This window comes from Gymnoscopelus braueri, assembly GCF_963280865.1.
Source record: "Gymnoscopelus braueri genome assembly, chromosome: 7".
Classification (NCBI taxonomy): Eukaryota; Metazoa; Chordata; class Actinopteri; order Myctophiformes; family Myctophidae; genus Gymnoscopelus; species Gymnoscopelus braueri.
Window position 1 is genome coordinate 35,189,770 of NC_137608.1, and position 25,711 is coordinate 35,215,480.

The 25,711-nt window shown below is 44.0% G+C and overlaps 1 protein-coding gene across 1 annotated transcript in view; it reads right to left on the bottom strand.

Moving 5' to 3' along the window:
* tet3 (tet methylcytosine dioxygenase 3) overlaps positions 1-15,739 on the bottom strand; it is a 46,784-nt gene extending 31,045 nt beyond the window's left edge. The window contains 2 exon segments of the mRNA XM_080434454.1: positions 14,398-14,457; positions 15,501-15,739. The gene's annotated coding sequence lies outside the window, so the exon portion shown is untranslated.
* Between the last annotated feature and the right edge of the window lie 9,972 nt (positions 15,740-25,711).

Sequence of the window (25,711 nt, forward strand, 5' to 3'; positions counted from 1 at the left end):
CGGTTGCTCTCTTGCGGCTGCTTGCTGACCGGCCTTGTCTTCTCTTCTCTTCTCTTCTCTTCTCTTCTCTTCTCTTCTCTTCTCTTCTCTTCTCTTCTCTTCGCTTCTCTTTCTCTTCTCTTCTCGACACTACTGGATTTATGCAGGAAGAGGAGGGAGTAGAAAAACGAAACAAAACACAAATAAAACATGCCGTCACCCTCCATGCAGCCCGCTGTCAGTCGTGCACATTGTTGCTGTTCTCTCATTATGAGTGTGTGCCGTCTGCTACTACTGGATTAACCTCCTCACTCTATCTTGCTTACTTTGGCTTTTCCTCTCTCTCTTTCTCTCTTGATCCATCTTGATCCACCTATTCCTCCGTCTCACCAGATATCGCTACTTCTGTTTTGGATATGGTCTCCTTGTATCCTTTGAGTCTAAGACGTGTCTGACATTCTTGTTCTCTGGCCCTTTAATTCATAATATACTCCTACACTTTCCACGGATGCACACATACCGTACATATACAGTGCCCACACGCACGCACACATACACACACTGTACAGTCAGCTCCAAAAGACTCACACGGCCCAGCCTAAGCTGACTAAGGGGAAGAAGAAGAAAAGAGAAGAGACTAGGGTCATGTGACCAGGAAGCGCCAATGAGAGTCAACAGAGTGAGCGAGGGAAAGTGAGGGTAGAGTGGGAAGCATGTGGGTATGACGTAGCATTACATCACCTACATCATCATCATCATGCTACCCCCCTCGCCGTCACTGGGTGGGCACATGTGTCTTATGACAAAGCATGGAGTTGCCAACCCCCTCCTCCATACGCCACCCCCCCCCCCCCCCAAACACACACATTCTGCCACCACCACCACCCTCAAACACACGCTCTCATTCATTCACCCTCTCTTAACTAGCGCCTCCTCTCTCTTTCGCTGCAGTGACAAAGCAAAACTCCAGACTCCAAGGCCGAACCCTACCGCCTCCATCACCAGCTTAATACTGCGCATGCCTACACATATAAGAAGGGAAACATTTTCAAACTGCTTTTAATACTTATCTTATTTGCTTATCTGATTTCTTTCCTAATAAAGTTGTTCTCTTTTTTTCCCTTTCCCCTGGCCCCCACACACACACATATAAAGCAACTTTGAGTACTATAATTCAAGGTATATATATATTTTTTGATATATAAAGCAAGTTAGAACATATCTAGATACTGCTGTTTTTTTCTCTCATTACAATCCCCAGTTACTTAAGCTGAAACAGTTGGGTTTCACTTATTGTAAGTCATTTTGGATGATAGTGCCGGTATATAAATCTGAATGTGAATCGGAATACGTTTGAAAATGTATGATGAAAAAAATAATTTCTTGGAATGCATTCAGCCATCGAACAAACATAACAGAAAAATAACATCACATGAACTGAACTTGTGAGCCTCGAGCAAACACATTTGAAACGCACTTGGTTCTCAACTCTTGTCATGTGGACCCAGATTTCTTATAATCATCTAATTATGGACTAATATAGACTTGTAGCTTCAAGCGAACACACTTAAACATCCTTGTCCAATAGAACTAGCAGTGGTCGTGTGTGAGTTGAAAGGAGTAAAGGAGAACAATGTCATCACACTGACAATTCTGTCCTGACCTCATGCATAGAAATACCTTGAAACAGAACAGACTAACGCATGTTAAAATCTCCTCCACTGCACCAGACTAAGTGCCCTAAACAATGGCTAAAACCATTGATGGGGAGGACATTTTGCCAAGTCCATTAAGGCACATTTGTATTATATTAGCAAGGCACTTTAGTATTAGTATGAACAAGGCACATTTGTTGTGGGAAGAGAATGGTTATGCTTTGAGATCTAGTTCAATGGTGAAGACAATAATCATACATTTATGGTGTTATTAAAAACATTTTAAAAAATACACACGCGCGGGCGCACGCACGTACGCACGCACGCATGCACGCACACACACACACGCACACACGCACACACACACACACACACACACAGGTATATGGTTGTTGTTGTTTTTTGTAATCCAATATATAAACAGCTTACTGAGTTTACTATTGTGGGACATTTTAAAGCGAAGTTTATCAACAACAAAAGAGTGAAAACCACCAACCTTCAAGAAGGAAATTCCTCTGCTGTTTTTGCCACCACAGCAAATTCCAATGTGTCCAAAGCTCAATTTAAAGGACCAACTATCAGCTGTATGTAATTAAGAGAGGATATACTGTTATATGGGAACATGAAAACAGAACTTTACCATCATGGCAGGGCCAATTCAGAACAGAAAACAACTGCTCTAAATGGTTCCAACATGTGTATTATTATTTTGACTCCCAAGACAAAACTACCATAAAACATACAGGATGTGTAATTTTCAGAAATCACTGCTAGATAGCTCTAGCATAAAAAAAGTTGTTCAAAGTGCTCAAAAGCCTTGTTACAGCCCAAAGATAGTTTCCAACTGTATGTGGCAACACAATCGATTAGGCCTATACTTCCCAACTATATTATACCACAGTTTGATAGGCAGAGTTGGATTCCAATATCCCTTGATAACAACACCGTTCCATGTTATTATCTCCACCAGGCCGGGGACAGCCAGGGGCAGGGATTATGTCTGTCTGTCTGGTGAGTCTGTCTGTCTGAATGTCTGTCTTGTCTGTGAGCAGCTATCAGGCACTTCTGCACCGATTGGTGTGAAACTTTGCACGCACACTCCCAGTAAGTAAAGGAAGAACCTCATGGTGCTGCTTCACGTTATGGCCTATAACTCCCCCATACAGCCCATTGCCGTCTGACTAGATTTCGCTCATTTCGCGTTTTCTTCAAAACACACTTTTTGCTAATATACTCCTACAGATTCTGTCCGAACCAAAAGTCAAGTGATCAAGATGTCGTAAATCATGAACGCAGCGTCCAATCTCTCACACATGGGCACACATGGACCCTGGTCTTGAGAGTCATGTGACAATGACCGTCAAACAGGGTTTTGATACTGATATATAAAATTTGCCTGTAATTGCCTCACAAATTTGTGGCCAGGGCCTATTTCTTACAAAAAAACACCAATATCATCATCATCTGCTGCATCCCACAGCTAACAACCTGCAGCAGTTCAACTGTAGTTTACCTTATACCTTATTATTATACAACCTAGCAATGTCTGCCAGCTGTCAGAAACAACATAACATTATTAACCAGCCTTAGTTTGCTCCTAGGCTCACATGAATTATAACAACATTGTCAAATGTAATGGCTTGGAACAATCATTTTATTTTGATGACAACAAACCTAAATCCAACCTACTAAAACTAGAAATTAAAACTATGAAATTAATTCAAGGACCCCAACGGAAACAAGTCCGCAAGGACTTTTTTGGTCGGACCTTTTAGACAAAAGTATTATAAATGTAACTGTGCTGTTTTACATTCTTTTGCCTAATACAATTTTCAATCAATCAATCAAACACCCCAAATTAAATTGTTTATCCACTTACAAACGAGAACCTGGATGCACTAGAAAGGAACCCACTTACAAACGAGAACCTGGATGCACTAGAAAGGGAAAGGAATGAAGGAACTTTGATTGATTTAATACTTTAAAGACGATTTCTAAAGGTACAGGCAGTGCGAGTTCAAAACAAGCCAAAAGGATGACACAAAAAGCCAGACGCTTGTTTCCATTGTGGTCCATTAAACATTCAACACTCTAACAACTGGACAAAACAACAGTGCAACAAAAAACAACTAAAACAACAGTACTTTTCTTTCACAGAATAAACTTCCATAATAATAAGCTTGTGTCATCATTGTCTTGACATCCAATCATAAATATTAACAATGAAAATGGTATTACTGGATTAATACATGCTATACTGTGAGAAAGCTGATCTACAACACAGTGCCAATATCTCATGGTGCAGTATGACCTCGAATGTATTACAATACATACACAATCCTGACAAGCATATTAAGGCTACCTGACAGACTACAGTCCTCTTTGAACTTGAAACACAGTTCCCATGGTAACAGTCAACAAGACTTCAAGGACTTTAAAACCAGTTAGTAAAAGAAGTAACGTTAACCTTTTGGGAGAAAATCAGCCAAGAAACGGACAGGGAGACAAGTTCAGATGAACTCTTACCGTACACCTGCTATAGCCTGGCATGAGCAGAGAGGTGTGATGAGTCTCCATGTGAATTAATTTCAAAGCTAGTGACATTATTTATCGTTATTTCATGCCCTCAAGTTTATCTCTCTGCATTTCTTTTCATTCTCTCATATCTGTCTCACTTTCTCGGCAATAAGGACGAATGATCTGGGTTGTAGGAGGGGGTGACTGACAACAAAAGTGCATCCTTGGTAGCGTGTGGATGTTTTCTAACATATGACTAAGCCTGAGTCACTCACTGCTGTCTTTTCTTCCAATCAAAGCGCACGCAAACACAAACACACACACCCCACACACAGCAAAACACAGTGATTAAAACTTTTAACAAAGACATCAGTAGTTGTGGGAGGGCTGCGAGGCATAAGATTATTGTACTTGGTGGGTTACTGAGGAAAACCACCTTTCTGAGAGTTGAGGAAATGGAAGGGTTTCGTGTAAAAACCTGACATGATTCCTGTCACGCAACACATAATCGTCTTAAAGTGTGGGAGGACTTCCTCTCAAGAGTGAGACACTACATCTGACACACAAAAACATTGAGTGTATGCATATATTTGCACTTTTGTGTATGTATGAATCTGTCTAGGGGGCAGAAACGGGCAGAAAACCTCATAGCTCCATGTTTCAACTTTTTATGTTTTTTTCGTCAAATGAACGCCCTACTTTGTCATATTACAGTGTCCCACAAAAGTAGCCGATCTACAAGCTCACAACTCATCGCGATGGGACGCGCTGGGAGCTTCTAGATCTGCTATATTTGGTATTTTAGGATGTTTTCTAAGTGAAAGTGAAAGTTGGTTTAGTGTGTCTGCTGGTTTTATAAATATTGAACCAATGAACCAGGGTGTTAACAAAAGCTTGTGACTAAATAATAAGTACAATGGATCCACTAGAACACAGGTTCTTTTTCCCTTTTTCTGAAAAGTAACGGTTTTGAACGGCAAGGTTTCCCTCCCGACAGCAACGATGTGTTGTTAAACACACTCACATGACCTCCATGCAGAGCAAATGACTGAGTTATGTTGCCGACAGGATGACCCATCCCCCCCACCACAGCTCATCTCTTCCTGTGTTCAGCCGCCTACTACAACAACCCCCCCCCCTCCCCAGCCACGCACCTCCCCCCGCCTCACCCGCCATGACCCATTTAACCCCCCCCCCCCCCCCGCAGCCTAATGGCATCAAGGTCATCTGATCTAACTCTCACTACCCATCTCTATCATTCTCACTGTTTCTGTCTCAATCTCTCTGTATCTCCTTCCCTTTCTCTTTTTATCTGTTTATCGTATTCCATATCTATTCCTGTCCCTCCAGTCCACCCCTTCCCAATTCCTTCTGCCTCTCTCTCAATTTCTTATCTCTCCTTCATCTATCTTCTTTCTTTCTTTCTCTCTCTCTCCAGCTCCATTGAAAGAAACGATATCTGCACGCTGAAAAATAAGCTAATGTGCCAATATTTAATGTGTCAATCAGCTTGATGCCTGATGAAGATCTACATGAACCGAACAATGTGAAAAAGTGAATTAAATATTGGGAGCTTTTCAGATTACGGCTATCCTTAATCCCCCCCCCCCCCCCCCAATTCTTCCTTTATTGTACATACCAGTACACTTTTTTCTTCATCTCCCTCTCTCACTCTCTACTCTATTCTCTTTTTAAACTCCCTCCCTCCTTTGCCTTTCCAGCTATTGATCTGCTCCTTCTTCATCTCTCCGTATCCCTATCCTCCATTCTTTTGTCTCTCTCACTCTTTTTTGACTAATCTATCTCCCTCTCTGCCATCCCTCCCTCACATGCAGAGGAGGGAAAAACCGGACTTTTACATCCACACTGGGAGAATAAAAACGCTCATAGCATTCTGCCTACATCTGCACATACATGACCACATACACACACATACAGTATGCACACACGCGTGCTTATAGGCATCGAACTGCTCTCTCACTCTCGTTCCGTCACTGAGAGGTCAGTGGGTTTACTGGTGGGAGGGACTTTTCAGAACAGGAGAGGAGGCACGATAGCAGAATAGCAGCATAAAATACTAGTACTTCAGCTTGACTGCATGGGGACATAATGTATGCATATCTATCTTTATCTATTTATATCTATAGATAGATACGTAGATACATGCACCCTTCCATTTTTCCATCCATCCATCTCATGTTGCCGGTGACATCACCTTGTCACATTATCCCTGCATGCTCTCTCTCTCTCTCTCTCTCTCTCTCTCTCTCTCTCTCTCTCTCTCTCTCTCTCTCTCTCTCTCTCTCTCTCTCTCTCTCTCTCTCTCTCTCTCTCTCTCTCTCTCTCTCTCTCTCTCTCTCTCTCTCTCTCCATGAACCAGCTTTTGTATTGTCTTTCTTTTCTTCTTTCCTTCCTTTGTCTTTCTACTCCCCTCTGGTGACGGTGCAGCCTCTCTGGACAGGGCAGGGCAGGACAGGTGGTGTAGGGTTCAGGGTGTGCAGGTTGCGTTTGGGGCGTGTGTGCGAGACGTAGTTGTCGGGGGTAGGGTATCCACTCTGACTCATTACTCCTGACTTGCATGTGGCACGTGCAAGTCAGCACGCAGCAGCCCAGCTGGGAGAGGCCCCCCATCACCCTAGCACTCTCTCTTCTACTTCAATTCACCACTCTTCCCCACAAAGGGAAAAGAAAAGAAGAGGGGGGAGGTGGAGAGAGGAGGAGGGAAGTGGAGAAATTATGGTGGTGGGGGCAGGGTGGAACCACCAAAAACGGACTCCCAACAGTACCCAGAACGTGTTGGTTTTATTTTTTTTTTGGGGGGGGGGGGGTAGATGGATGGTAAACTGACTGAGAGAAGACAGAAGACAAGAATGATGACAGGAGAATGGAGTGGTGAGAAAGTAAGAAAGCAAGAATGGTGGTGAGAAAGCAAGACAAGAGGGGACATTTGCCTGAAACTTGTACATTTTGTACCTGATGATTTGATGATGATGATGTTGATGAACAATAAATAGAGGAAACCTGAGAACTGGTTAGTCAAGAGTGCTGAGATTAAGGTATCACTAATATGAGATGATAGATTTCAATTAGAAGAATGAAAGCGAGAAGTTGACAAATGATATGGTATGCGTGTACTGTGTCTACATTTTGAGACTGAAAAGGGAAGCACAGAGAAAGCGAGATTACAGAGAGACAAAACAAGTGAACCACAGAGGATGTCACAGAATGAAACAGAGGTAGAAGAGACAGAGGTAGCAAGCAAGAGAGCGAGCATAGAACGGTTCCTCTGCCTGCACGGTGGCTCATTGCCAGCCTTGTCTCTCTCCCAGGAGCTGGGCTAAGATTAGCTCCCCATATGTTCAAGTCAGGCGTAGCCTGTCTTAAAGGGCCAGCACATGCCTGTAGCAGCACAGTTCTAGAGATGTTCAGAATGTGTCAGGGTTCTAGATGAATATTCTAGGATTAGAGGGATAACAACGGGGTCCTATGGCTCTGAGCGCTTTTTTGCATGTTGTTTGCAGAGCTAGAAATGGAAGCTTGTTTTATGACTTTATAGTCTGGATAAGAGCATCAAGAGTCCAAATTCTAAAATCTCAATGTAAAATGCATATCTCATCTCATCATGTTCAGAATGTAGCAGTATTCCATGTGTTCAGAATGTTGCAGGTTTCTATAATGTTCAGTATGTATCAGTATCCTAGATGTTGAGATTGTAGCAGTATTCTAGATGTTCAGAATGTAGCAGTATCCTAGATGTTCAGAATGTAGCAGTATCCTAGATGTTCAGAATGTAGCGGTATCCTAGATGTTCAGAATGTAGCGGTATCCTAGATGTTCAGAATGTAGCGGTATCCTAGATGTTCAGAATGTAGCAGGATTCTATGTTCAGAGTGTGATTCTAGATGTTCAGAACTGAGCTCTGGCTCCCCAGTGCCAGCAGCAGCATAAGTATCAGGACAGCCTCCAGAGAGGTGAGAGTTAAAGGTGCGACAACTTAGCGATCCTCCCACTTCTTTTCCACCCATTCATTTTTCATTAACTGCAGCACCAGGCAGCTGACAGCGCCTCTCTCTCTCTCTCTCTCTCTCTCTCTCTCTCTCTCTCTCTCTCTCTCTCTCTCATCTAGGAAGAAAGACAGATACTGTACACCATCCATGCAAAACAAGAACTTATCCAAGCAGCCACCCTGATACCCAGCCATGACCAGCCACCAGGAATTGTGCCATGCAAGAGTACCATGAATCCATGCCAGATCTTAGACAGTGCCAGGTTGTGAGCACTTGCAGAAGAACATGAGCAACCAAGCGGGACAGTGCTTAGACAAACGTTAGCTCAGTGGCATTAATTAGAGAACCTAAACATGACAACAATACAAAATCAAGTACCTTGCTTTTAACATATGATTGAGAGCCTCCATTAGTCCCTCTGTAAGGGGAGACGTATTATTGGTGGATACATACACCACATAACATCATGTTGGAGACTCAGTGGTGTTTTACATGAATAACGTTTGAGAACCATTTTGGAATTGAAGTTATTTTCTAAATGAATCTCTCCAGTAACAGGAAATGACCACGTGTTGACACGTGGGTAAAGGGTGACTTCATTGTTGACTGTGTGGAAAGGAAACCTTACAGTGCAGTCGTAGTGGTTCAATGCTCAAAACAAACCATTAATGGAAGAGGTGATGTCAAACCCTCCGCTTGCTGTGTGTGCTTTGCATCAAGCAATTTAACCCCCCCCCCCCCACACACACACACACACACACTCCCACACATTGCTATTTGGCTCACGTGACCCAACATTGAGGCTGAGCTAAAATTACAGCAATGATGTCACCAGTCATTCATTGTTGCCACGGAAACTAGGTCATGATTAACCCTTTCTCGTCAAGGTGTTGGGGATTCCGTGCAAGGCTAAATGCAATGATACTGAAGTATGCATCTGCTGTCAGGCAGTCATCAATAACTGGATGGCGCTGTTTCTGTTGGCGGTACGTGATTCCTTCTACTGTACCCGTACCATGTGGGGTTCATTTCATAATGTAGAGGAAATCCTGTGCATGAGTAATAGTGTAAATCACGGCGGAGCAGTCTGGCTTGTTCATGTAACTCTCCCCTTGGTCTCATTTCCTAAACAACCAAGGACATGGCATAAGGACCTGCCCTAAAACTGAAATAATGGCTGGTTCCTGCAATGGTGTATAACTGTTTCAATTGTTTGTTTGTTTGTTTGTTTGTTTTATTTAGCGTGCATTTAGGTATTTACTGTGAAGCATGTTGACCCACACTGTGCATAAGTACTATAAAAATGAGGTGTCTTCAACCTGATCCTCAACTACATGGTCAATCTCTCAGCTGTCCTTCTGTTCCTTAATAAAAAACTTAACTCGTGACACAGGTCTACGCTGCCTACTATTTTATTCATTCAAGATCGTACTACTGAGCATTTAAAATTTGTTGAAACAAGTAAACCAGACATCACCATAGTACGTTTACACTAGTTTTTTTTTCTCTCCACTGAAATGTGGTTTGAAAAGAGAGTGTTGAACATATGAAGAGGTTCATTCCAAAATCTGCCTGCCTTTTTGAAACATTAAGTCACACATTGCAGATAATGCTTTGCTTCCCCACAATATATGTCTGTCTAGGTCGTGTTCCTCCATACATCTGGCTAGCTTGCCAGTACTTTCCGCCCCTGCACCTTTCTTTAGTACATCCACCTACGTATCGCGATCGATGCCCATGTGTTGTTTACTTGGTTCCAAAAGCACAAGTTTTCTTGCTGAGTGCTCGTGATGTCTACGGGTGCTATCTTCTCACTCACCCTTGGCAGCCCCCCATACAGATACTTGTTGGTAACATGCTCAATCTGGTTGATGTACTGCTTGTAGCATTCTGGAGTAGCACCCATTCAGGGACTTCTGTAGGACAGGCTTCAGTCGCAGAGAAGCAGAGCTTAATATGTCAGGTGAAGTTTGACTTCCACCCACTGCCACTCAGAGCCCTCCACACAAGTGCTTTCCTTACTTTAAGGTCTTGCTCTGTTGAGTTGGCCCATGAGCCCAGGTATTTGAAGTCAGTGACTTATTTCAGCGCAGTGCTTACTGTTGTTGTTAGAGGTGTATGTATGGCCCAGGAGGGTGTTATAGGTGATCACCTCAGTTTTCTTGGTATTTAGCCCAATACTAAACTTGGCACACAATGTTTCCACTCTGGTCAAGAGTACCTGTGCCATTATGGTCAGATAGCAGGCAGATCTTCATCTGCCTCTATTAGATCAAGTCCAGGTCTATTAGGGCTACAGTAGAGCAGGGAGTCTAGACCTGGTATTACTCAAATATAGAACAAACATCGGAAAACTATCATTCTACTAGCTACTCTGCTACCAAAATGTGGAATGCCCTGACAGTGGTAAAAGTCCCTGCCCACCACCACGAAGGTTGTGGGTTCAAATTCACCTTGGTGCAGCCGGCTTTGCCGGGCATCTATGCGAACACAATTGGCCCGTGTTCGGGGGAGGGAAGCCGGGCGGGGAGCGGGGAGGGTGATATTGGTCATTGCATGTATTCCTACAGGCTGGGGCGGAAACTGTCAGCAGGGAGTGTTGGGCGGGAGGAGTAGGACGAACGCTCTACGTCCTCCCGGTGGAGGCTCCTCACTGGCAGGTGAGTCAGTAGGATACGACAGCAGTGACAACACAGAGATGTGTGTGCGGAGGAATCAATTGTCATAACGACTAAATTGGAGAGAAAAAGGGGGTAAAACATTATTTAAAAAAAGAATGTGAATCACTGGTTTCTTTCAAAACTGTCCTGACAAATCATCTATCAGGAAAACACAAGGTGAGGTAAATGCAATTTCCCATAGAAAGTATGTGTTGCCGTTTTTCCTTTTTCTCCTTTGTACATAGTGTTTTGTATTTGTTGATGACATGTCATGTATGTAGTCCCCAGGACTTTTTTGTGCTATCCTTTTAGCCTTAATGTCTGACTGTACCACGTGCTGTTTACACTTTTGACTAATAAAGTATTCAATGAATCAAAAAACCTCCTACAGTGGGTGTAATACCATTAGGACTAGTTCTAGATCTCATCCACTGATGGCCTTCCTATGTGCATAGTCCAGGGCTATAATGAAGAGGAAGCAGGCGAGGGTGTCCCCTTGCAACACCCCCGCCAGGATTTCAAACTCCTTGCTTTTTGCGCCTGGGGTCATCCCCTCGTACCCTTGCACATGGCCCCTATGTGTAATACATTTTCATCAAACCCTACACATTTTATATGAAATACCTAATCTGAAACCATCATTACATATGGAGTCTAATTATTATTAGGTAGTTTAGGATTACTTTACTGAAAACTATAATTCTTTTGGAGGATAAATCTAAAATGTTAGAGTTAATGGCTCAGGGTACTGTATATTCGAAATATTAAAACGAAATAAGAAGTCACATTTGGTCATATTAGGTTTAGTTAGTATTATTCAAAATGGATGTGTAATATTTTGTAAAGAAGCCCCACATTCACAACCATACCACAGCACCATATTTAGATGAGTGTGCTCAATCACAAGACTCTTCTATCTGCTGGCTACAGAGGGGTGTTTGTCTTGATAAAGTAACCAGGAAAATGTTTGACAGAAAAACAGAGCCTGTGAGAACAGACCAGTCTTCCAGAAACCTTGACTCTCTATAAACACACAATTTAACTAATGTAACTCTGAGAGTGTAAACATGGAGACCTTAGTAGTTCCATTGTTTTTATACCCTGAGTTAAATGAACACTGAAGACTTTGCTGTGCAGCAGAAGAAAAGCCACAAGCAGAGGGCGTAATCACATCCTACACATCTCCTTGTGAATGGACAGTTATGCGGTTTGTTTTTACTATAAGGAGAGAACACAGTATGTTCTCCTGTGCACTTTTCATTGTGACAGATTAGTTGGCAAGCAGAGAGGGACACAACATTGGGGCTGGCACAGGAGAGAAGGCTGAGGCGGAATTCGAACCTGGGCCAGCAGACTGAGGTATGTAGTACAGTGTGCTACACAATGATTAGCTACCAAAGTGAGGGACCTAACTATACATTGTGGTGAAAGATCATGAGGGAATCCTGAAATTACTTATCCCCTGAGATTCATAGTTGTTTGTATTGAAAATAGCCTGTCTTACAAGCTGTAGCGGTTTGGTTGGTTTAGCAATGACGGGGTGCCAGTCAGAGTCACAACACATCACATCACGATGCATTGTGAGCTATACAAAGTATACTGTATATGGCTTAAGTGGTAAAGATAAAATGGTAAATGGTGCATTTATAAAGAGCCTTTATCCAAAGCGCTTTACAATGTGTATTACATCTTATATTTGGCAGATATTTAGTATTATTGTGTTTTTTCAATATATATTAACATTAATCAATAGGTTAAAACACTGGAATATCATTCTGGTTGAGTAAAGTAAAGTGTCACAACTCTTAACCTACTGTAGATAACAGATGGTGGACATGGACTAGATCTAGCAAATAAGGAGCCTATGTAAACATGGATTTGGATTAGGTGGGTCTATAGCTCAGATAAAAAACTATGTCAGCAGTTTTGAGCTAAGCTAGTCTGTGAGGTTTGAAAATCAATGACTAACCTATATTTTCAACCACTGACTGGTCGTTGCATAACACAGCCGAGAGTAGGACACCTAGATCTTCTTGATGTAGATTTCCCCTCATCTAATCCCTTCCACACCGCAACATTTCAAACTGTGCCTGTATTTTATTGTAGAAGCTAATTGCATGTCAAATAAAGAGCTCGCTTTCAAGTACGCAGGGAAGGCAAGACATCACAAAACCGTGTTATGCAACGGCAGCCTGTGACTGTCAACGGTTCCACCGCCAACTACACTTATTCCATCTTTGCTATGAACCCATGCCGCTCAATTCCCCTCCTTCCGTATAAACATACAAGCATGCCATGGCGCGGCAAGACAGCGAACAGCAGCGCCGGGTAGCCACGCGCTACAGGTTTACAACAGCACACAAACACACACTCACACGCGTATACGCATGCGTGACCCACTAACTTATACTCCCTTTACCTCGTTTGACTCCATAACTTGAGAGAAGAGAGGAAGGACTCCTGAGCCAGAGTGTAGGTTGCCTCCTCCCCTCTTCTCTCTCCCCCCCGCCTCTTGCATTCGCTGGCCGGCTGTCTCAACACATGCCTGGCTCTGGCGCCAATCAGCGGGCAGCGTGGGACGCTTTAAACCCTGGCCGCCGCCACCACCGCCGCTCCACACCGCTCATCAGCTCACCAGCGTGGCTGGATATGATAAAGCGCCGGCACCTGGGCTAGTCAACCCCACGAGGAGATGGGAGGTTTGCAGCTATAAAAGATGACTACACACTTAATGTACTTTCTGTACTCTCCTGGACAGCTATAAGATAACGAGCTCTTAAAGCTGCAAAATCTGTGCACATCTTCTTGTTAGCAGATAATGTGTTGGTGACTTGTGTGCAGCAATTGATGTTGATGGTTAATTTTGTTACGTTTTGGGTTAACAAGTAAGCACCGCTGTCATACATGCAATCAAAAACATAATGTGAAAACATACTGTATTTGCATGCAGAGTACATACACCATGTAAACAGAAGTACAGAGCACGTGGTCGTGGACGAATACAACCTTTCGGATTAAGAACATTTACTCATGCACACACGCACACGTACACACACGTGTACACACACACACACACACACACACACACACACACACACACACACACACACACACACACACACACACACACACACACACACACACACGTGTACACACACACACACACACACACACGTGTACACAGACTACACACACATACTCACAGTATATATGTACTGTACACACGCGCGCACGCACGCACGCACACGCACACACACACACACACACACACACACACACACACACACACGGTATACTGAGAGCAAAAGGACAGCTTGGCGTACTTTGTACTGTCAACTGTAAACCTCCACCTCCTAAAGTGTTTCAGCCATGCTACTGTATAATGAACCAACAGCTAAGTATTGAAACAACAAAACACACACATCACACACTCATGACAAGTGACAGAACAGCGAGTCACTTAGAGTATTGTCCTCTGCACCAGTATTCAAGCACACATGCACGTATGCTACCCCCCCCCCCCCCCCACACACACACACACACACATTATTATACAGAAAGCTTGGTGTGTTCTCTTACCTCAGCTGCCAGTTGTTGGTTCACAGAGTGGCTTTGACCGTCGTTCTCAAAATATCCCACCTTTACAGGCATTCATAAGAAATGCAGGGAGGGAGAGAGAGAGAGAGAGAGAGAGGGGGGGGGGGAGAGAGGGGGAGAGAGAGAGAGAGAGAGAGAGAGAGAGAGAGAGAGAGAGAGAGAGAGAGAGAGGAGGAGGAAGAGAGGGAGAGAGGAGGAGGAAGATTGGAGAGACAGAGGGAGAGATAGAAGGGAAGATAAAGGAAAGAGGTTGAGGGAGGGAGGGGGAGGGAAAGAGAGAGAGAGAGAGAGATGAAGAATCAATAGAATAATGCGACAAGAGCCATTTTAAAAACACATGTCACTCCAGACAGGAGTGCAGCCCTGCAGAACACACACACTAACACTACACAATCCACCCCCACATTATCATCCTTCAAATCCTCTGCAACTACAACCACAACGATACCCCCCCAACCCCACTGCCTAAATCACTTTTATTTTGTCCTCTAACAGCGATCCGGCACTTCCCTCTACCGCCAACTGTGAGAAAGAACCAGTGATAGATAAATAGAAAAAGAGCGAGGGAGAAATAGACGGGCAGCTGAGGATTCCATTTCAATTATGGAATTATGTAATGCCACTATTCACATTTGGCGATGCCCGCCTTCCCCTGATGTCGGTCCCGGCATCAGTCGGTAACCCCATTTAAGGTTATGGCAGCAATGCATGCAAATTCACTGTCATCTGTACATTAGGGCAACTGTCACCAATGCTAAAAGGAGGAGGAGGGTGAAAAGGGAATGAAAGCCTGCTAAGAACAGGGTTATATATAACAAGGGTTAATTATGGCAGGAATACAACAATAGTTTTTTTTCTTATCTGGTAGAGCCTAGGTCTCCCTTGCCTTCCCTCCTCCTCCCCCATAGGCTTTAGTTGTACCCTTGTCTAGCGGTTAAAATGTGCCGGCTGTGTTTTGTCTCAAGCTGGTTCCTGGGTCTAGCCAAACAACCCCCCCACCCCACCCTCGCCACAACGCCTCCATCAAATCTCCTCCTGAAACAGTCCCTCGCTTCACTCCGGGGGGGCTGGTGGTTCATATTTACCCAGTGTGCCTCTGAGCTTCCTCGGTGTGTGCGTTCTCTCTGCCGTCCGTATCCCCATCAGAAGACTCCCCGACTCCTTCCTTCTCCCCTCACCTCTCTATCCCTCCGTCTGTCTGTCTATTTCTCTCTCTCTCTACCTCTCCCTCTCTCTCTCTCTCTGTCTCTCTCTCTCTCTCGTCTGTGTTCCAGCCCATTCAGGAAGCCATCTTGTGTTTTAATCCTGTTTTACATTAGCTCTAGTACACACATCTCTCTCTCTCTTGCTTTCCCTCTCCTTCTCTCCCCTCCCTCTAACTCGCTAGTACGCTACAGCAGGTCTACACTACAGCACGCACACACGCATGCACGCAAATACACGCGCATTGGAGGGATTTTTTCCCCCCAAGCCTCTGTGATCGCTATCACCACTGCACCGTATAGAACCTCCCTCCTCTCTCTCTCTTTTCATCTAACCCTCCTCCGCTTCTCTCTCTAAATCAGCAGCGCACATGATGTGAATCCCCCCTCCACCGCCCTCACACCCTTCACACGAATATACTCAAGCGCACACACGCGCGCGCGCACACACACACACTGCTTGCCGGCAAGACGTCACGCTACAGATAGCACACAAAGACAGTCGATCAGCCAATCAGAAGCTAGGATTGGCTCTGCTGCTAGGGCGAAAAATACAGAGGGAAAGAGAGAGAGAGGGAGGGAGGCAGAGGGAGGGGGTGGAGAGGAAAAGAAAGGGAGGGAGCAGGAGGGATATTAGCTACTATGGGTTAAAGAGAAAAGTGTGTGTGCGCGTATGCACGCCAGCAATGGCTGCCATGCGCATGTTAAAGGGAGGTTGACATAGAGAGAAAAAGAGAGAGAGAGAGACAGAGGCAAAGGTGGACAGAGAGATGGGGGATGGGACCGCTCTATGCCTGTCAATTATCTCCTCCGGCTTGCCTTCCCTAAACAATGCCTTTGGTATGTCGTATCACTGAACACCATCTGTGTCAGGGCTGCATGCAATAACTGGACTGGACTGCACGGTGCACTCTCTCCCATACACGCACGCACGCGCCCTCATGCGCACGCACGCACGCACGCACGCACGCACGCACGCACGCACGCACGCACGCACGCACGCACGCACGCACACACACACACACACACACACACACACACACACACACACACACACACACACACACACACACACACACACACACACACACACACACACACACACACACACACACAGAATGGAACACTGGTAGTCATCGTCTGGCAGGGGGAATGCACAATTACACAGCAAAGCCTGTGACTTTACATGCTGACTCAAATCACGTGCAAAGAGGTGACACAGAAATCAGTTCAGAAGTGTTCATTTAAAAAAATCCCTACTGAACTCAAATGTTAATTTTGAAAAATCCCTACTGAACTCAAGTGTTCAGTTTTAAAATTCCCTGCTGAACTAGGGATAGACTACATTCGACAGCAAAGTTAGCACGACCCCCCTCCTCCCATCCCGGCTCACATTCTTTGCTATTGTCGCCGCTTTCACAGCGTCAACAAAGTTACTGCTCTACAAATACACACAATAATAACCAGTAAAAGGTTTCCTCCCTTCGGTCACAATGAGGGCTGTATTGTGCCGGGGATGGGCTTGCGTTTCCTTGTTGAACACCGTGAGACTGGCATACCAAGCATATCTGTGGGGAGCTCTGCCCTCAAATTTATGTTTACTTTAATCAAGTGTGAAAGACATCCCTGGCTTGTACCATTTAAAAGAAAAAGAGAAAAACGGAAATGGGCCCGACATTCTTGTAAACACGCTGAATATTAACAGAAAAGCTTAAAGTTGAATCGTTCATGTCCAGCTTTGTTTACAGCCGTACTATGCTTCTGGTTTGAACCACAGACTGTCGCTTTCAATGCATCCAGCATTGCCTGGATTCCTCGTGTGAGGAAGTTAGACCAGAAAAGTGAAGAAAAGACTATTGATACTAGGCCTTTGAAGAAAGATACCGTATTTAGAAAACATTTAGCTAGTTAATGTAACAGTAATCCACAAAAAGAAAAAGGGAAGCGGAAATTCAGTGAAAGTTCAGGCAGCCGGGCATGAAACAAGGGATCGAGGAAAGAAAGAGCGAGAGAGAGATAGAGAGAAGAGAGAAGGGAGGCGGCCCGGCAGTGACACAGCATTTGTAGGGTCTTTCTGAGCCACTCTCTCTCTCTCTCGTATGGCGTGGGAAATCCCTGCGTCTGACGTCAGCAGCCCAGCCACGTGCGCCACTGTGTGTGTGAATGAATGTGTCAATGTGTGTATGTGTGTAAGCCAGGGGTGTGTTTGTGGTAAAGCGGGACGAGATGAGGAGCGCGGTGCTGCGCTGCTGTATAGTTGCGTGCTGTTTTAGTGGCGGTTACCATGCAGTAGCAATAGCGGCACTGTTGTATTTAAAAGGCACCTCTCCCGTTAGGTCGACTACACGAGCGAGCCGTTCAGCCCTCATTCTCGGACCAAACGATCTCTGTAAAGAGACCGATAGAAAATATACACTCGATGCTAAGCACTAAGCAGCCTGTGTTATCGCTGCGTTTTTAGATAGCACGTCTGACAAGAGGCCAGTGTTGGGCATTCGCCTCAGATATGTACCCAAATGTAAAGCACAGTGTGTCATGTTCAGAAATGCGGTATCGTTGCATGCATTTGCCCGATTCAAATAATGGTGATGATCTAAGGAATTTCAGCTCATTCTGCCGTTGCATATTTGACGTCACTCAGTTGGTTGCTTTGCTTATAATGCTGGTACACAGTGAAATCCGAAGTGTTCATTTATCCATTTGTAACTCAGAGATTGCCTAAGCAAGGTCACTACTGACCGAAACGTTGATTAAAAAAAATATTCTCCTGTACCGTGCACGTTGGACAGTGCGCGGGTAATCTTGAATTTAAAGAGTGTTCAAATGAACACTCAGGATTTTACAGTGTAGGAAATGAAGCTCATTGTACAGATACATGTAAGACTGGTGACTGGCTGTCGATGAGAACAGTAGTTAATTATACAGTAAAGTAAAAGGTGAACTAACAAAGAGTAAAGAGGAAGCAGCAGACTGGTAGGTCTCTCTGTGTTCTCCTCAACACTAAGCCAGGCTGATTACTGAGCACCTGGCACACTCTGAACACAACAGATCATTACCCACCCACCCCAACCTCCCCCCCTGCAACACACACACACACACACACACACACACACACACACACACACACACACACACACACACACACACACACACACACACACACACACACACACACACACACACACACACACACACACACACACACACACATTTGTACGTGTACACAGAAAAACACACTATGCTGTACATATGCCACATCCACTCAATGGCCTCGGCAGCGTAATCCTGATCAGTGTACTTAAACACAGCCCAGAATTCTGTCTGAACTTCTGTCTCTCAGTGTTGTCCACTTATACATAATGACAGATTAGACACACACACAAACACACGCACGCACACGCACACATGCGCACACACACGCACACCCAAGCCTACACCCAAACCTTTGATAAGCCACACCTCCTCCGTACCCCCACATTCCCAGCTTCACACACATACACGCACGCACGCATGCACGCACGCACGCACGCACGATAGTGTGCTGTTAAAAGGATCTCTAGGGAAAAGGAGGATAGACAGAGGAGAGTGGGTTGATGTGGTCTGTGGGGTAGTGGTTCAGCTCTACTACGGTCCAGTTAATGGTATTAATTAGGCACTGTTCCTGTGAATATAAGGCTACAATATCTACTTTTAGTCCCTAGTCCCTACCCACACATTTTCCACTTTATGCACATACAAGCATGTGCACATGGGTAGCGCACACAGTGCATGCATGCATGCATGCATGCAATGCATGAGCAAGCATTTGCATTGCACACATGCATGCACACATTTCGGTGAGCGACACACAGATGCACATGCACATGAATGTGTGCCAACAGTTATACAAACTGTGTATCCATTCACCTATTAACAAAGGGAGAGCATGACTGCTCTAAAGGAAAAGCAGGAAAATGTCCCTTCCATCATATGTTGTTGCGGTTTACACAGAATTACAGTAACCAGTACAACAGAGCTGACTGTACTATTTAGGTTGCGGCTCCTGAACTGGCACTGGTACCCAATTTCTGCAAGTCTATGTGTTTGAGGTCATGCAATCTGATTGGCTGACCAGTGGTCAGCCGTCCGCCCAGATTCTTACCTTGACCTCAACCACACCAAGCCCATGTCTAAACTTAACAACTTCTCACCTAATGCATAAACACACAATAATTTTAGCCTTATACCTGCACTTAACCATCTGTAATGTAGAGTAAAGCCTAAAATGATATACCTTAATTCAGGTGGGCATGCTCAGCTCAGGCTGTTCATGCAATGAATGCACTGTGGGCATTTCAGGAGCTACTACCTACTATTTATTGCGTAGATGTTGGCACTGAGTACAGGCCCAACACTCTCCTTTTTAACCTTGCAGTCACCCAGAAACAGCTTATCTATTAATATCTATTTTTATTATTGTTTCTACCATGTTTTTAACCACACATTCTAATGTATAGAAATGTATTATTTATATGTATTTATTTCATATCGTTGCTGTCGGGCAGAAAACTCATATCTCCATATTTCAACTTTTCAGTTTTTTCCATAAATGAATGCCCTACTTCATCATACAAGAGTGTCACACAAAAGTGAAAATAGCAGATCGGTTTTGGAAGGTTTGCACCCAACAGAGACGATATGCTTAATGTATTCATAAGATTATTTCACATGCATTGCACCTCCATGTTAACTTATGATGAAGGCAGTGTATGGTGATACTCAAATGAAAGGATGGAGGGTGTGGTTGCTAGGCGATAGGGACTCAGCTGTTCACATCCACACAGGGGTCAGAGGGGAGTGATGGAGGGATGTAGACATGTTGTGAAGGAAGAAGAGGGCGGGCGGGATGGAGAGATGGAGGAGTGTTGGTGATGGATGGACCCTTAGCTATTGTTCAAAGCATGTGTGAGTCTCTGTTCAGTGGAGATGACCGTGTGCACACACCCACGTACAATCTAGTATGCACGTGTGTGCACACACACACGCACGCACGCACGCACGTATGCAAGACCTAACAGGTCAGACCCTTGTTGAACCAGTTTAATCTATTCACCACAGATATATCTACCTACCTAACAATTTAAATCTACCTATCATAGATATCTACCATAAAGGGAAATGTACCTAGATTTTGAAGTAACATAATGCTTTATTTGCGTCTAATTTACTAATTTACAGTACTTAGACTGATACAAACACCTTGATTACCATGCACGCTGTATAAACATCAGTAACCTTACACAAAGGTGAAGATACTTTACAATCTTTACATTCCTTTAGTAATCAACCTAACGGATACCTAGGACAAGCTTGTATATACTCTGTGCACAAAATCCAAAACACAATTTTAGCAGTCTGGCAGCTCAGGCACCATAATAATCTATGCTTTGTTTATTTACAAATTGTGACGCAACGGCTACATAAGTGCAGATAAACTGATATATCAGTCCAGTCGGGCTCTACTCTGGAAATGGTCGCACCAGTTAGTCATAAATCTGTTACTAAGTAAAGTCCTTGCTACATTCTTAGCAGTACCACCACCAGCAGCAGCCCACCCATGCCTGTTCCTGTGGCCTTCAGGTGGCCTTGTCTACCACACTGACATGCCCTCCACAGTGTCCTCTACACTCCACTGGTGTAGTATGGAGCAAAGAGTGTCATATTTTCAAGGTGTCAGGAGTTTTGGTGGGTCAACCAGAATAGCGTGTATACCATGCACACAACATTCCTGAGTTTAAGTCAGGCCCTCGATCTGTGTTATCCCCCGACTTTACCCTTTCTTTTCTGCGTCTGTCCACTGCGCCACTGAACAAGACAGTGATGCCTAAACTTTAAATGTGCTCCTGGTGGTGATCATCTTGCCAAAATATCCCAGTTGAAGTATTGTGAGAGGTGACACATGATATTAGAACTAAAATCTAAAAGAAATAACTTGATCATCAAAATAAATATCAGTTATTATATCTAGACAATAAAGTATTGCCTAGTACCTGCCAGTCCACCCCAATGCGTTGCTAGGGTCCTTCCTTGCCTGTCATACTATTGAAGGCGGTGTTCGCCTGCCTGTTCCCGCCATACTGCTGACCATTTATTGCCTTTTCTTATCCTCCTCCTTGACTTACAGCCCATCCCCCATCTGCAGAACTCAACTGCGCGCATGTGCGCGCACACACACACACACACACACACACACACACACACACACACACACACACACACACACACACACACACACACACACACACACACACACACACACACACACACACACACACACACACACCCTGTGGGCTAAGGTCAACCCCCGCCCTCATGGGGGTCAGGGGTCGGAGGAGAAAACACAAGGAGCTGGAGGAATTCTCCTTTGCTGCTGTTTGTTAGACCCTCACACACCCTGCCCCTACATACACAAACAACCTGGGACCAGGACAACACTCTCACAACCGCAACTTCAGCAAATGTGATTGCATCAAGACAGCAATACTTTTAACTGCAAAGCGAAATGCGGTCTTAGTAATGATTTGTATTTAAATCGGTGCCAACAAACTGAGTTGTCGGCATATTTAAAAACTGAAGTTTGCCTGCTTTTTAGCCAATCATTGATCATATTCAATGTCAGTCTCAATGCTTAAAGTCCTAATTCTGGATTTCTTCTGTTAATAGTTATTGTATCCATCTGGGTCAGTATCCATTGAGAGTCAGGTTACAAATACCGACTGGCATCTTTACCATGGATGAGAGACCATCCAAGTCTCCAAACACTATTGAAATTTTGAGCAAGTTGGACAAAAGCGTGGAGCACTCCTGGAATTCTGTTTTTTAAATCTTTATCCACACATATACACAAGCCTATGTAGTCAGGTGGGCGTTGCCTTTCTTTCCCAGACCGTTAACAACATAGTACTGACCACCAAGGTAGGATGATGGTGTCTTTAATGGGTTTACAACGTCTGTCTGCAAGGAAAAAACCTGCTTGCTCTTTCTCAACACAGCTTCAAGTTAGTTAAACTTTTATTTTTGCATTTGCAAAATTCCAATAGTTCAACTAAGCTAGTTAATGCATGCCTTTCAAATATGATGAAGGTTACAGAGGTAATGGGAGATACATTTTCTTGTAAGGACAGACCCACTTCACAGCAAAGCTTCAAGAAATTAGTTTGATCTGAAATTGACAGAATAAATTCTCATGGATTGGCATATTTGCAAAACTACCACACACTACCTGGAATCAATAAGGATTCGGAATGCTGCTCAAAGTCACAAAGTACAGGACAGCCAAAGACAGGAAACTCAGTATAACTCACTGAAGGAACTCTCATAAAGCGCATTTAGACCGGATAACGCATGCAAAATAAAAGCCACAATGATCACATGTGTAAATGGAAATATAGGTAATGTGTTGGTAGCTTGGGAATGGAAACAAATGAGTGACTATTTGTCATCCTTGATGACTTAAAAAATTCTGATACATTTGTACCGATTCATTTTAAGAATCACTGAAGTAAGTAAGCAATAAGCAAGCTAGTAACTTCAAAAAGTAACTACTATCTAACCTACAATGTAGGGAGAAGCCTGTCAGAACTAGTAAGCTGAGGAATGCCTACAGTAGGGAGGGTCCAGACAGTGGCTGGAAGGCCTGTCTAGTTTCAAAGAGCCTGGATTAAATTCCCACACAACTTGTTTATAACCTGGCCTCATGAAAATAGAAAGGTTTTGTATAGTTCGCACAAAATAAATAGTGATTCAATAAATTAATTAATTGAGACAGACAGACAGATAGATAGGCAGATAGGCAGATAGACAGATAGACAGATAGATAGATAGATAGATAGATAGATAGATAGATAGACTGTATTGGTAAGTCACTCACCTCGCAGTCACTCTTCTTCCTAAGCTGGTCACACTTGCGCTCCTTGCAGATCTGCTTGCCCGTCTTGCGGTTCACACAGTTTGTGCACGTGCCACAGTTCTCCTTACGCAGGCATGGGGTACACATGCCACATTTTGTCCTCTTCTTCTTCTGGGGAGTGACGGGATCCGATGTGTCAAAAGGTGGCATGGAAAACATCCCAGCTTGTTGGTGTTCGGAGTCGATGTACTTGCTTAGTGGGGAAACCTTCAGTGATGGTTTGTAGACTGCTTTGGTCTCATCCTCGGGTGGGGCACGAGGCCTTGCCTTTGGCCTGGGCATGGTGACAACTGTTACAGCTCAATGGCCGTGCTATAACCACTACGCCTGGTTTAAGGTGGACTGAGATAATAACACCACACGCAACAGCTCACAGGTAGACAAGTCACTAGAGAGAAATCTGTGAACCGTTTTTGTGTGGAAAGTCTGTCAAGTGTTCACTGGTCACTTTGGTAGGCGTTGAGCATTGCATTTAATCAGTCTTTTCTGTTCTAAAAACAACTTGTGCTACCATGAAATTAACATTTCTGGCAAGATGTAGAATATAGTGGCTGCTGTGGGCCACTGGTGAAAAAGTTAAGTTTCATGTCTGGTAGCTGATGTTCTAGGGACAAACATTAACATGAATCCATCTTGTTTCTTCTGTCACCCGGGTGGCCTGATGAATCAGAGTTGTCAGTGCTGTTGTGGAACCTCCTCTTGAGCAACTCTGAGGGATGGATTGGGGGTCCACCACACCCAGAGAATGGCAGGAGTGAGGGAAGCCATGGCTCTGTCAGCCTGGGCACAGCAACTGGAGGGCTGGGGAGATAGTGTGGTGTGGAGATTTTAAACATACATCTAAATATACTATATGAACTATGTACTTATAGCTTATTTCAGTTATTTCTGCTTGATTTAAAATCAAATATCATGGGGAATGAGAACAGACACTATTTCTAGATAAGTAACACAGTATAGGACATTTGAATCTACTTCAATTTCCTTTTACATGGATTAGAATTGAGCCTATAGGCTACTATCTGCTTCTATAATATTTGTGGTGGGACAGGAGATAAACTTTTCAGCAGTAACCTACTGTCTGTATCCAGAGCCATTCAGTATCTAAAGAACAGACACACCATACAGAACTTCGCCACAAAGGAGGCCAATGATATCCACTTGCCTTGGATATATAATAGCCTATTTTTATATGGCAAATGCCCTATCCAGCTGTGCACCTGCATCCCTAATCCAAAGACGTTTCGCTAGCAAAATTGATACATTTAATGGGTTTCATTGCGAGCATACTGGTTCTTATCAGTGTGACATCGTCTGTTAAGGGGTCTATGGTTCTCTGGCAGTGGCATCAGCATGACCACTCAGGTTGAAGTTGAAAGCAGCCTATTAGCTATAGCTTTACTTACCAGAGCCTTTTTATGTATGACAATAGAATGTATGTGCCTGCCTGCGTGTGTGCGTGCGTGCGTGCGTGCGTGCGTGCGTGTATGTATGTATGTGTGTGTGTATATATATATATATATATATATATATATATATACACACTGTATATAATCAAACAGATAAAAAGTTAATAAAAGTGTTTCAATTGGCCAGCCACATGGGTTATTGGTATAAATAGCCTAATATCTAATATTGGACTAATTGTAGGCTATAGGCCTACATCTGTTCATGATGGGCTAATTGTTGATCCCCCCCCCCCCCCCCCAATCATAAAGGTCGGTTTGACCTTTGAGACAAATAAGTCAATTGTGTCCAAATAGGCAGTTACTATAGGCTACACTTTCTATTGGTTTCTTGCTGATTAGGCCTAATTCAGATTCCTATTATGATGCACTATATGAGAACGTCCACCAACTGCTTGAATTAGAAATGTGAAATGCATAAATATTGCCCACATTACTTTGCATGCAGAAAGATTCCTGAAAGGCACCGGCTTGGACTGAAGCCACGATGCCACCCAGTAGCACGCGCTCCACCAATTTCCCATATTAAAGCACATGGCTTATTCAGCAGTTTTTTTTCTTCATCGCAGCACCAGGCACTTTAACAGGCGGCAACCTGAAAGCACGCCGTCATGATGCAACTGAAAAGCATGTCAGCAGCAGCACTATCGTTCTGTAGCCTAACGACTATGATGCGTGTC